Below are 9,913 nucleotides of genomic sequence, written 5' to 3'. Positions count from 1 at the left end.
AATCATGGTTAGTCGTGTCCCCGGTTATGGACATCTTGAGTATCTAGTACTTGGATTATCATGTGAATCTCATCATGTTACTCTAATTAATTTGTTGGGTTTTAATGTTGATGTTTAATTGGGATTGAGAGCGTGTCTACACTCTCAATGTTTAACAACCACCATGATAGTTAAATAAAATTTATTCCTTTGCAGTAGGGAAAAATTGGCTTTACGCAAAACTGTAACCATAGAGCTTTCCACTAGCCAAATATGCATATAGAATAGCCTTATTCTTTCATTGCTCTCTATGTGTTACATTGCCAGCATATTCCATGTGCTGACCCGTTTCGGGCTGCAATGTTCGTGTTGCAGACATTTCAGACGATGAGTAAGGTGCCTTTTAGGTCGTGGTTCTATACTCACTGATGCCGTTGGAGTTGATGGACTCACTTATCTTCCAAGCCTTCCGCTGTTATCGTTATTAGATGGCCTTAAGCCATATTTATTGTAATAAGTTCTCTTTTGAGACTCGATGTAATAAGTGTGTGATTGCTACTCTGTTATAAATCCTTCAAGTACTGTGTGGTGTCAGCATTACTGATCCAGGGATGACACCTGAGCACAGAGATTGGACCGTTTGAGGTCTGGTCACTACAAGATGGTATCAGAGCACACGCTGACTGTAGGACACGACCACTAAGCTAAAGCCCTAGATCACTACTCACTCTCTTCTCATTCTGACCTCTCATCTTTTCTACTCTTTTAGGATGGCGGATGCAAGGAACAAGTTCACGCAACCGGATGAAGATACACCCTTTGGACGTCACTTGAAGGAAGTCACTAGATATCTGAACATAGGAGTACCAAGCTTCACCGGGACTTACAATGCCACTTTACCTGAAGAAGAGCGCTGGATGATTCAAGTTCAAGTTCCAGGAAGGACGTTCATGCCAGTCACTGAACCCATAGAGTTTTCCTTTGATGCACCAACATGGAGTCTAGGAAAGAGCATGGCAACTCACATCGCCATGGGACACATTGGAGAAGTTTACCGTAATGATCTCAAGGATACTATATACCAGATTTGTGGGCGCTGAGACGAGCACTGGGAGATGATCAGCACCAGGAAGGATAGATCAATTGCAGCTTTTATCCAGGAGTTAAACCAGCACATTCAACGTCAGGAGAACCAGATGTGCACCGACATGATAGATCTGAAGAAGGCGAGGACACAAATCAAGGAACTGGAGGAAGAACTCAAGGCTACACATGAAGATTATGAAGAAGAAATCAAAGTATTAGTGGAGAAGAATGATGATCTGATCAAGAAGATTGGAATATTTATGGGAGACCCTACACCAGTAGAAGAAGACGAAGAACCCAAGGAGATTTGCCCGGAAGACTACATCATCATCGACGACACCGACTCGGATCCAGACGATAGCGATGATGACTATGTTGATGAAGCTGGAGCAGATATCATGGAGTCTGCAACCGAAGAATATTTCTAGTAGACCACCCCAACAGTAGTAGTAGTAGTCCACCATGTAAATATAGTAGTCCAAGCACTTTTGCGATAGTTAGATCGATTGTATGCACTTGTTCGATTGAATGAAGTGAATTGTTTGCTTTTGCCTCATGTGCATATGGGTAGTGTTTTCTCTCTAGACCCCTCTCTATTCTTAAATCTCATCTTTTCTAAACCCTCAGATGCCTCCGAGACGTGACCCCGGATTTACCTTCCCACCTGAGCTCACCCAGTTGATCCAGCAGCAGAACACATTGATGCAGTTGCTAGTCCAGAATCAGAATCAGGGGAACAACAACAACCCACCACCACCATCACCACCTGTTGATCACTTAGCCTGTTTTCTTAGGCTGAATCCGCCGGTGTTTTCCAGTAGCACCGAGCCAATAGTAGCAGATGATTGGCTCTGCAAGACAGCAAGGGAGTTGACCACAGCAGGATGCACAGGTGCGGAAAAGGTGAAGTTTGCCGCACACCAGCTTGACGGACCCGCAGCATCATCGTGGGAGAATTTCACCGCCACTTTCCCTATTGACACTGTCACATGGGACCAGTTCCAGCAGGCTTTCCGTACTACCCATGTTTTAGCAGGATCTATGGCCATGAAGAAGCGAGAGTTTCGCAACTTGCGCCAAGGAGGACGGACAGTTGGCCAGTATGTGGAGGACTTTAGTAAGTTAGCACGTTATGCCCCGGATGACGTTGCTACGGATGCAGCTAAGCAGGAGAAGTTTTTGGAAGGACTGAATGATGAGCTGAGCATGCAGTTGATGGTAGCAACTTTCAATAACTACCAGGAGTTGGTAGATCGTGCTGTCATGATTGAAGGGAAGCAACAACAGATTGAGAATCGCAAGAGGAAGTATGGACAAGGGAAGTACAATTCAGGAGCTCAACAGAAGCCACGTTTTACCCCTAGACCGGGAGGACATTTTCAGCATACCCATGGAGGAGGTAGCTCGCACAATCACAATGGCACCAAGAATGGTAATGGGAATGGAGGAAGCAACGGCCAGAACCGCACCAACCCATCAACCCCAGCCAAGAGAGACCTGAGCCAAGTCACTTGCTTTAAGTGCCAGAAGACCAGACATTATGCCAATGAATGTCCTGAAGCCCAGAATGGAAATGGCAATGGATGCTCTGGGAAGAAGCCGAACCCTTTCAACAGGGGACAGGTGAACCACGTTAACGTGGAGGAGGTTGAAGAACAGCCGGATGCAGTAATCGGTAAGTTTTTAGTTAAGTCATTTACTGCACTTGTTCTTTTTGATACTGGTGCATCGCATTCATACATATCAAGGGGATTTGTGGATAAGTATAACCTGCCCACCAAAGTCCTTAGAACACCTATGTTAGTAAGCTCACCAGGAGCGGAGTATATGGCTAGCAAGGGATGTTTTCAAGTGCCATTGAGTATAGGTAGGCATGTGTTTCCCTCGGATTTGATCATTTTGGAATCACAAGGGTTGGATGTAATCCTGGGTATGGATTGGCTGTCGATGTATGGAGGAAACATCAATTGCACCAGTAAGTCAATTTTGCTTACCACCCTAGAAGGAAGAAGGATCAAGTATGTATCCCGGCATGTGCCAAAGAGGACTCAAGTAAATTGCTTAACAGGAGTTGTGCAGGAGGAAGTACCAGTAGTGAAGGATTTCCCTGATGTATTTCCAGAGGAGTTGCCAGGCATGCCACCGGATAGAGATATTGAGTTTTTGATTGAGCTTTTGCCAGGCACAGGGCCAATATCTAAGAGACCATACAGGATGCCCGCAAAGGATTTGGAAGAGATTAAAAAGCAGATTAAGGAGTTACTGGATAAAGGTTATATTCGCCCAAGTTCTTCACCTTGGGGATCGCCAGTACTTCTAGTGGAAAAGAAGGATGGATCGTTAAGGATGGTTGTTGATTATCGAGGATTGAATGAAGTAACCATCAAGAACAAGTACCCACTACTGATGATCAATGATCTGTTTGATCGATTGCAAGGAGCTAAGGTATTTTCCAAGATTGACCTGCGATCAGGATACCATCAGTTGAAGATTCAAGAACAGGATATACCTAAGACAGCTTTTGCCACCAGGTATGGACTGTATGAGTATATGGTTATGTCATTTGGTCTGACTAACGCACCTGCCTATTTTATGAACATGATGAACAAAGTGTTTATGGAGTTTTTGGATAAGTTCGTCATGGTGTTCATTGATGATATCCTGGTTTACTCGAAGAGCGAAGAGGAGCATAAGGAGCATTTGCGTTTGGTATTTGGTAAGCTCAAAGAACATCAGTTATATGCCAAGTTTAGCAAATGTGAGTTTTGGTTGAAGGAAGTTGGATTTCTCGGACATGTTATATCCGGAGAAGGTATAGCAGTAGATCCCACCAAGGTTCACACTGTGACAAATTGGGAAGCGCCAACAACAGTTGGAGAGATCCGGAGTTTTCTTGGACTCGTAGGATACTACCGGAGATTCATTGAAAATTTCTCGAAGATTGAAAAGCCTATGACGGAGTTGTTGAAGAAGGATACCAAGTTCATATGGACTGAGGAATGTGAGGCCAGCTTCCAGGAGTTGAAGAAACGTTTGGTTACATCACCAGTGTTGATTCTGCCAGATCAGACCAAGGATTATGAGGTGTATTGCGACGCTTCACGTCGAGGACTTGGAGCAGTGCTTATGCAGGAAGGAAGAGTTGTTTCATATGCCTCACGACAGCTTAAGCCTCATGAGTTGAATTATGCTACGCATGATTTGGAGTTAGCAGTCGTAGTGCATGCATTGAAAACCTGGAGACACTTTCTCATTGGAAACCATTGTGAGGTATACACGGATCACAAGAGTTTGAAGTATATTTTCACGTAGAAGGAGTTGAATCTCAGGCAAAGGAGATGGTTGGAGCTCATCAAGGATTATGATATGAGATTGCATTATCATCCCGGAAAGGCTAACGTAGTAGCCGATGCGCTGAGCCGTAAAAGTCATGTCAACACCTTAATGGCGGGAGATTTACCAAGAGAGTTAGCCGAAAATCTTCGTGAACTATGTTTGGAGATAGTTCCGAGAGGCTATGTAGCAGCATTGGAGATTCAGTCTACTTTGATGGATAAGATCAGAGAAGCTCAAAAGACTGACAAGGAGATCGCTTCTATTAAGGAGAAAATAAGCAAAGGAAAAGCTAAAGGATTTCGTGAGGATGAGCACGATACCTTATGGTTTGAAGACCGTGTTTATGTGCCCAATGACCCGGAGATCAAAAAGTTGATTCTGCAAGAGGCCCATGATTCACCATATTCAATTCATCCAGGAAATACCAAGATGTATTTGGATTTGAAGGATATTTTCTGGTGGACTGGAATGAAGAAGGATATTGCGGAGTATGTAGCAGTTTGTGACGTATGTCAGAGAGTAAAGGCAGAGCATCAGAAGCCAGCAGGATTGCTACAACCATTGCCGATACCCGAATGGAAGTGGGATAAGTTAGGCATGGATTTTATTACAGGATTGCCTAGAACTCGTTCAGGCTATGACTCGATTTGGGTTGTAGTCGATCGTTTGACAAAGGTAGCTCATTTCATTCCAGTGAAGACTACCTATACCAGTGCTAAGTTAGCAAAGATATACATGACCAGGATCGTATGTCTGCATGGAGTTTCAAGGAGCATTGTATCAGATAGAGGAACCCAGTTTACCTCCAAGTTCTGGAATCAGTTGCATGAAACTTTGGGTACCAGGCTAGAGTTTAGTACAGCTTTCCATCCGCAGACAGATGGACAGACTGAGAGAGTCAATAAGATTTTGGAGGATATCTTGAGAGCTTGTGCACTAGATTACGGATCTAGTTGGGACGAGAATTTGCCATACGCAGAGTTCTCTTACAACGACAGTTATCAATCCAGTTTGAAGATGGCCCCTTTTGAAGCTTTGTACGGAAGAAGGTGCAGAACACCATTGTCATGGGATGAAGTTGGAGACCGACAGTTGTTTGGACTGGATCTGATTAAGGAGTCTGGACAGAAGGTGAAATTGATCCGCGATAGGCTCAAAGTAGCCCAATCCAGGCAGAAGAGCTACGCAGATTCAAAACGCAAGGAGACAGTTTACGAAGTCGGAGACCGAGTTTATCTTCGAGTATCTCCACTTCGAGAAGTTAAGCGTTTTTGGAGTTAAGGGAAAATTAGCGCCACGTTTTGTAGGCCCATACAAGGTTTTGGAGCGTATGGGAGAAGTAGCTTATAAGTTGGAATTGCCCGAAGGATTTTCAGGAGTTCATGACATGTTCCACATTTCCCAGTTGAAGAAGTGCCATGCAGAGATGGCTGATATACCGCTGAGAGATACAGTGCCGCTGGAAGCGATTCAGTTGGACAGTGATTTGACCTATGAGGAGAAACCAGTCAAGATTCTTGAGTATGCCAGCCGAGTCACCCGCAGCAAGGTTATCAAGTTTTGCAAGGTTCAGCGGAGCCACCACACGGAGGATGAAGAGACCTGGGAACGAGAGGAAGAATTGCTGAAGGACCACCCTCACCTATTTTCTAGCCAACCCGAGTCCCGAGGGGGACATTCATCTTAAGGGGGGTAGGTTTGTAACATCCCAAATTTTCAATTTGGAATGTTATACACTAGATCATCATTGCATATCATATTTTGTCGTATTTTGGTTGATCCTAGAAATTCTATGCAACTCAAGGACCCTCGGAGAGAGTTGGGGATTTCGTTATTTTCATATTTGAGTTTTCTCAAATTTTGAAAATAGGATCATTTGATTTGATTTATTTTATCATCAATTATTTCTATTATCAAACTATGAGAGAGGGAATAAATGACTTTCCCAAAACAAAGAAATATTTCGGTTTTCCGTTCGGTTTTCCGTCGGTTTTTCGTTCGGTTTTTTTAGATTCGTTTTTTTTATAGATCGGTTTTTCGGTTTAGTTAATTAGCGAGCGTTCGCTCGTTCGTTCGTTTTAATGAACGCGTTCATCATTTAGATCCAGATAACGAACGTTCGTTCGTTAGTCTGTTTGTTGTTTTTCTTTTCTCGGATTAAATCCGCGATTTTTCTGATCGCGATTCCTCATCCGATTTTCGTTCTAGTATAACTTTTCGCTCATTTATCGGAATCAGGCGATTCAAGTGCCTGTAGTTTCGTCTCGAAACCCTCTTTCCATTTAACCAACTCAAACAAGTTTTTGCCTCTGTAAAAATTGCCCTAGATCCAGAATAGTAAACGAAGCCTGTTTCTTTTGCCGTTTGTCTTTCGTTGCTTCGTCCGATTTGGTTCTTTTTGCCAACCGGAGTTCTTAAGTTGAACATTCTGGTTAGATCTCTTAGTTGAGTTTTACCTGTGCATTAGTTGAGTACTTATTGTATGCTTGTTTGTTTGCGGTAGAGTACCCGGAGTGCGCCGCTTGCTACTTCGAATCGTTAGGTTTCCCGGATCATCAGTGATACGTCTCCAACGTATCAATAATTTTTGATTGCTCCATGCTATATTATCTACTGTTTTGGACTATATTGGGCTTTATTTTCCACTTTTATATTATTTTTGGGACTAACCTATTAACCGGAGGCCCAGCCCAGAATTGCTGTTTTTTGCCTATTTCAGTGTTTCGGAGAAACAGAATATCAAACGGAGTCCAAACGGAATAAAATCTTCAGGAACGTGATTTTCTCACCGAACGTGATCCAGGAGACTTGGACCCTGCTCCAAGGAACAAAAGAGGCAGTCACGAGGGTGGGGGCGCCCCCCCTAGGGCGCGCCCCCTGCCTCGTGGGCCCCTCGTTGCTCCTCCGGCGTACTTCTTCCTCCTATATATACACACATACCCCCAAACGATCAGAAGAGGAGCCAAAAACCTAATTCCACCGCCGCAACTTTTTGTATCCACGAGATCCCATCTTGGGGCCTATTCCGGAGCTCCGCCGGAAGAGGGCCGTCATAACGGAGGGCTTCTACATCATCCTAGCCCCTCCGATGAAGTGTGAGTAGTTTACCTCGGACCTTCGGGTCCATAGTTAGTAGCTACATGGCTTCTTCTCTCTCTTTGAATCTCAATACAAAGTTCTCCCCCTCTCTCGTGGAGATCTATTCGATGTAATCTTCTTTTTGCGGTGTGTTTGTTGAGATCGATGAATTGTGGGTTTATGATCAAGTCTATCTATGAATAATATTTGAATCTTCTCTGAATTCTTTTATGTATGATTGGTTATCTTTGCAAGTCTCTTCGAATTATCCGCTTGGTTTGGCCAACTAGATTGGTAGTTCTTGCCATGGGAGAAGTGCTTAGCTTTGGGTTCAATCTTGCGGTGTCCTTTCCCAGTGACAGAAGGGGCAGCAAGGCACGTATTGCATCGTTGCCATCAAGGATAACAAGATGGGGTTTATTTCATATTGCATGAATTTATCTCTCTACATCATGTCATCTTGCTTAAGGCGTTACTCTGTTTTTAACTTAATACTCTAGATGCATGCTGGATAGCGGTCGATGAGTGGAGTAATAGTAGTAGATGCAGAATCATTTCGGTCTACTTGTCACGGACGTGATGCCTATATACATGATCATGCCTAGATATTCTCATAATTATGCTCAATTCTGTCAATTGCTCAACAGTAATTTGTTCACCCATCGTAGAATACTTATGCTCTTGAGAGAAGCCACTAGTGAAACCTATGGCCCCCGGGTCTATTCTCATCATATCAATCTCCATCACTTTAATATTGTTTTGCTATTTACTTTGCCTTTACTTTTTACTTTGCATCTTTATATCAAAAATACCAAAAATATTCTATCTATCAGATCTCACTCTCGTAAGTGACCGTGAAGGGCTTGACAACCCCTAATCGCGTTGGTTGTGAGTACCTATCGTTTTGTGCAGGTACGAGGGACTTGAGCGTGGCCTCCTACTGGATTGATACCTTGGTTCTCAAAAACTGAGGGAAATACTTACGCTACTCTGCTGCATCGTCCCTTCCTCTTCGGGGAAAACCAACGCAAGCTCAAGACGTAGCAATCAGCAAGGCAAGTAACACTTTGATCATACCTCCTACTACCCAGTTTTTATTGCATTAGATCAACCCTCACACATTGCATGATTAGGATCTAATTAAATTGTGGGTTTGGGAAGTAGTTGAGGTAGTACCTATTACCTGTTTATTATCAAACCTTTGGGAGTTATTTCTACGTTTGCTTATGCCATGCTATGCTAGTAGACGTGGATTGGGTGAGTGAAATCCATGACAGATGTGAGTTTGTTAAATCAATGGTTTTTATCTAAGGTGGCAACTTAAATACACATCTGGGTGGATTGAGGCACCTAGGTATTCCAGCGATTGCCTGTTTTCTTTTGGACCGCCACCCAGGCTCAAAGAGACCATGAGATTATTCATGCTAGAAACTTCCGCGTGTGCAGCCACAAGCTACTATGGGCTCTAGCATAGTTGACTAAGTTGTGCGAACTCTTACAGTGGTAGACTAGCAGATGTAGGGGAAAGTAGGTGTAACGGTCTACCCGATCGTAAGGTGCTAGCGCTTCTGAAAAACTATGTCTCGGTCATCCGTTTCTCAAACACCATGTAGTGCGAGAATCCCAACGAAGGAGATCGAGTCTTGTGGAGAAAAGTGCGCAAACCTCTGCAGAGTGTATAAACTAATCATGGTTAGCCGTGTCCCCGGTTATGGACATCTTGAGTATCTAGTACTTGGATTATCATGTGAATCTCATCATGTTACTCTAATTAATTTGTTGGGTTTTAATGTTGATGTTTAATTGGGATTGAGAGCGTGTCTACACTCTCAATGTTTAACAACCACCATGATAGTTAAATAAAATTTATTCCTTTGCAGTAGGAAAAAATTGGCTTTACGCAAAACTGTAACCATAGAGCTTTCCACCAGCCAAATATGCATATAGAATAGCCTTATTCTTTCATTGCTCTCTATGTGTTACATTGCCAGCATATTCCATGTGCTGACCCGTTTCGGGCTGCAACGTTCGTGTTGCAGACTTTTCAGACGACGAGTAAGGTGCCTTTTAGGTCGTGGTTCTATACTCAGTGATGCCGTTGGAGTTGATGGACTCACTTATCTTCCAAACCTTCCGCTGTTATCGTTATTAGATGGCCTTAAGCCATATTTATTGTAATAAGTTCTCTTTTGAGACTCGATGTAATAAGTGTGTGATTGCTACTCCGTTATAAATCCTTCAAGTACTGTGTGGTGTCAGCATTACTGATCCAGGGATGACACATGAGCACATAGATTGGACCGTTTAAGGTCTGATCGCTACATATATTTACCAATGCATTAATTGCAATGCATGCATGCATAAAGTACATGCATTGATCAGTTTTTTCTTAATACTTGCATGCAATGATTTAATGCACCTTGGAATCTGAACA

The sequence above is a fragment of the Triticum urartu genome, chromosome 5A (genome assembly GCF_056163025.1).
Source record: "Triticum urartu cultivar PI428250 chromosome 5A, HENAU_Tu73, whole genome shotgun sequence".
NCBI lineage: Eukaryota > Viridiplantae > Streptophyta > Magnoliopsida > Poales > Poaceae > Triticum > Triticum urartu.
This window is presented reverse-complemented; position numbering follows the sequence as displayed.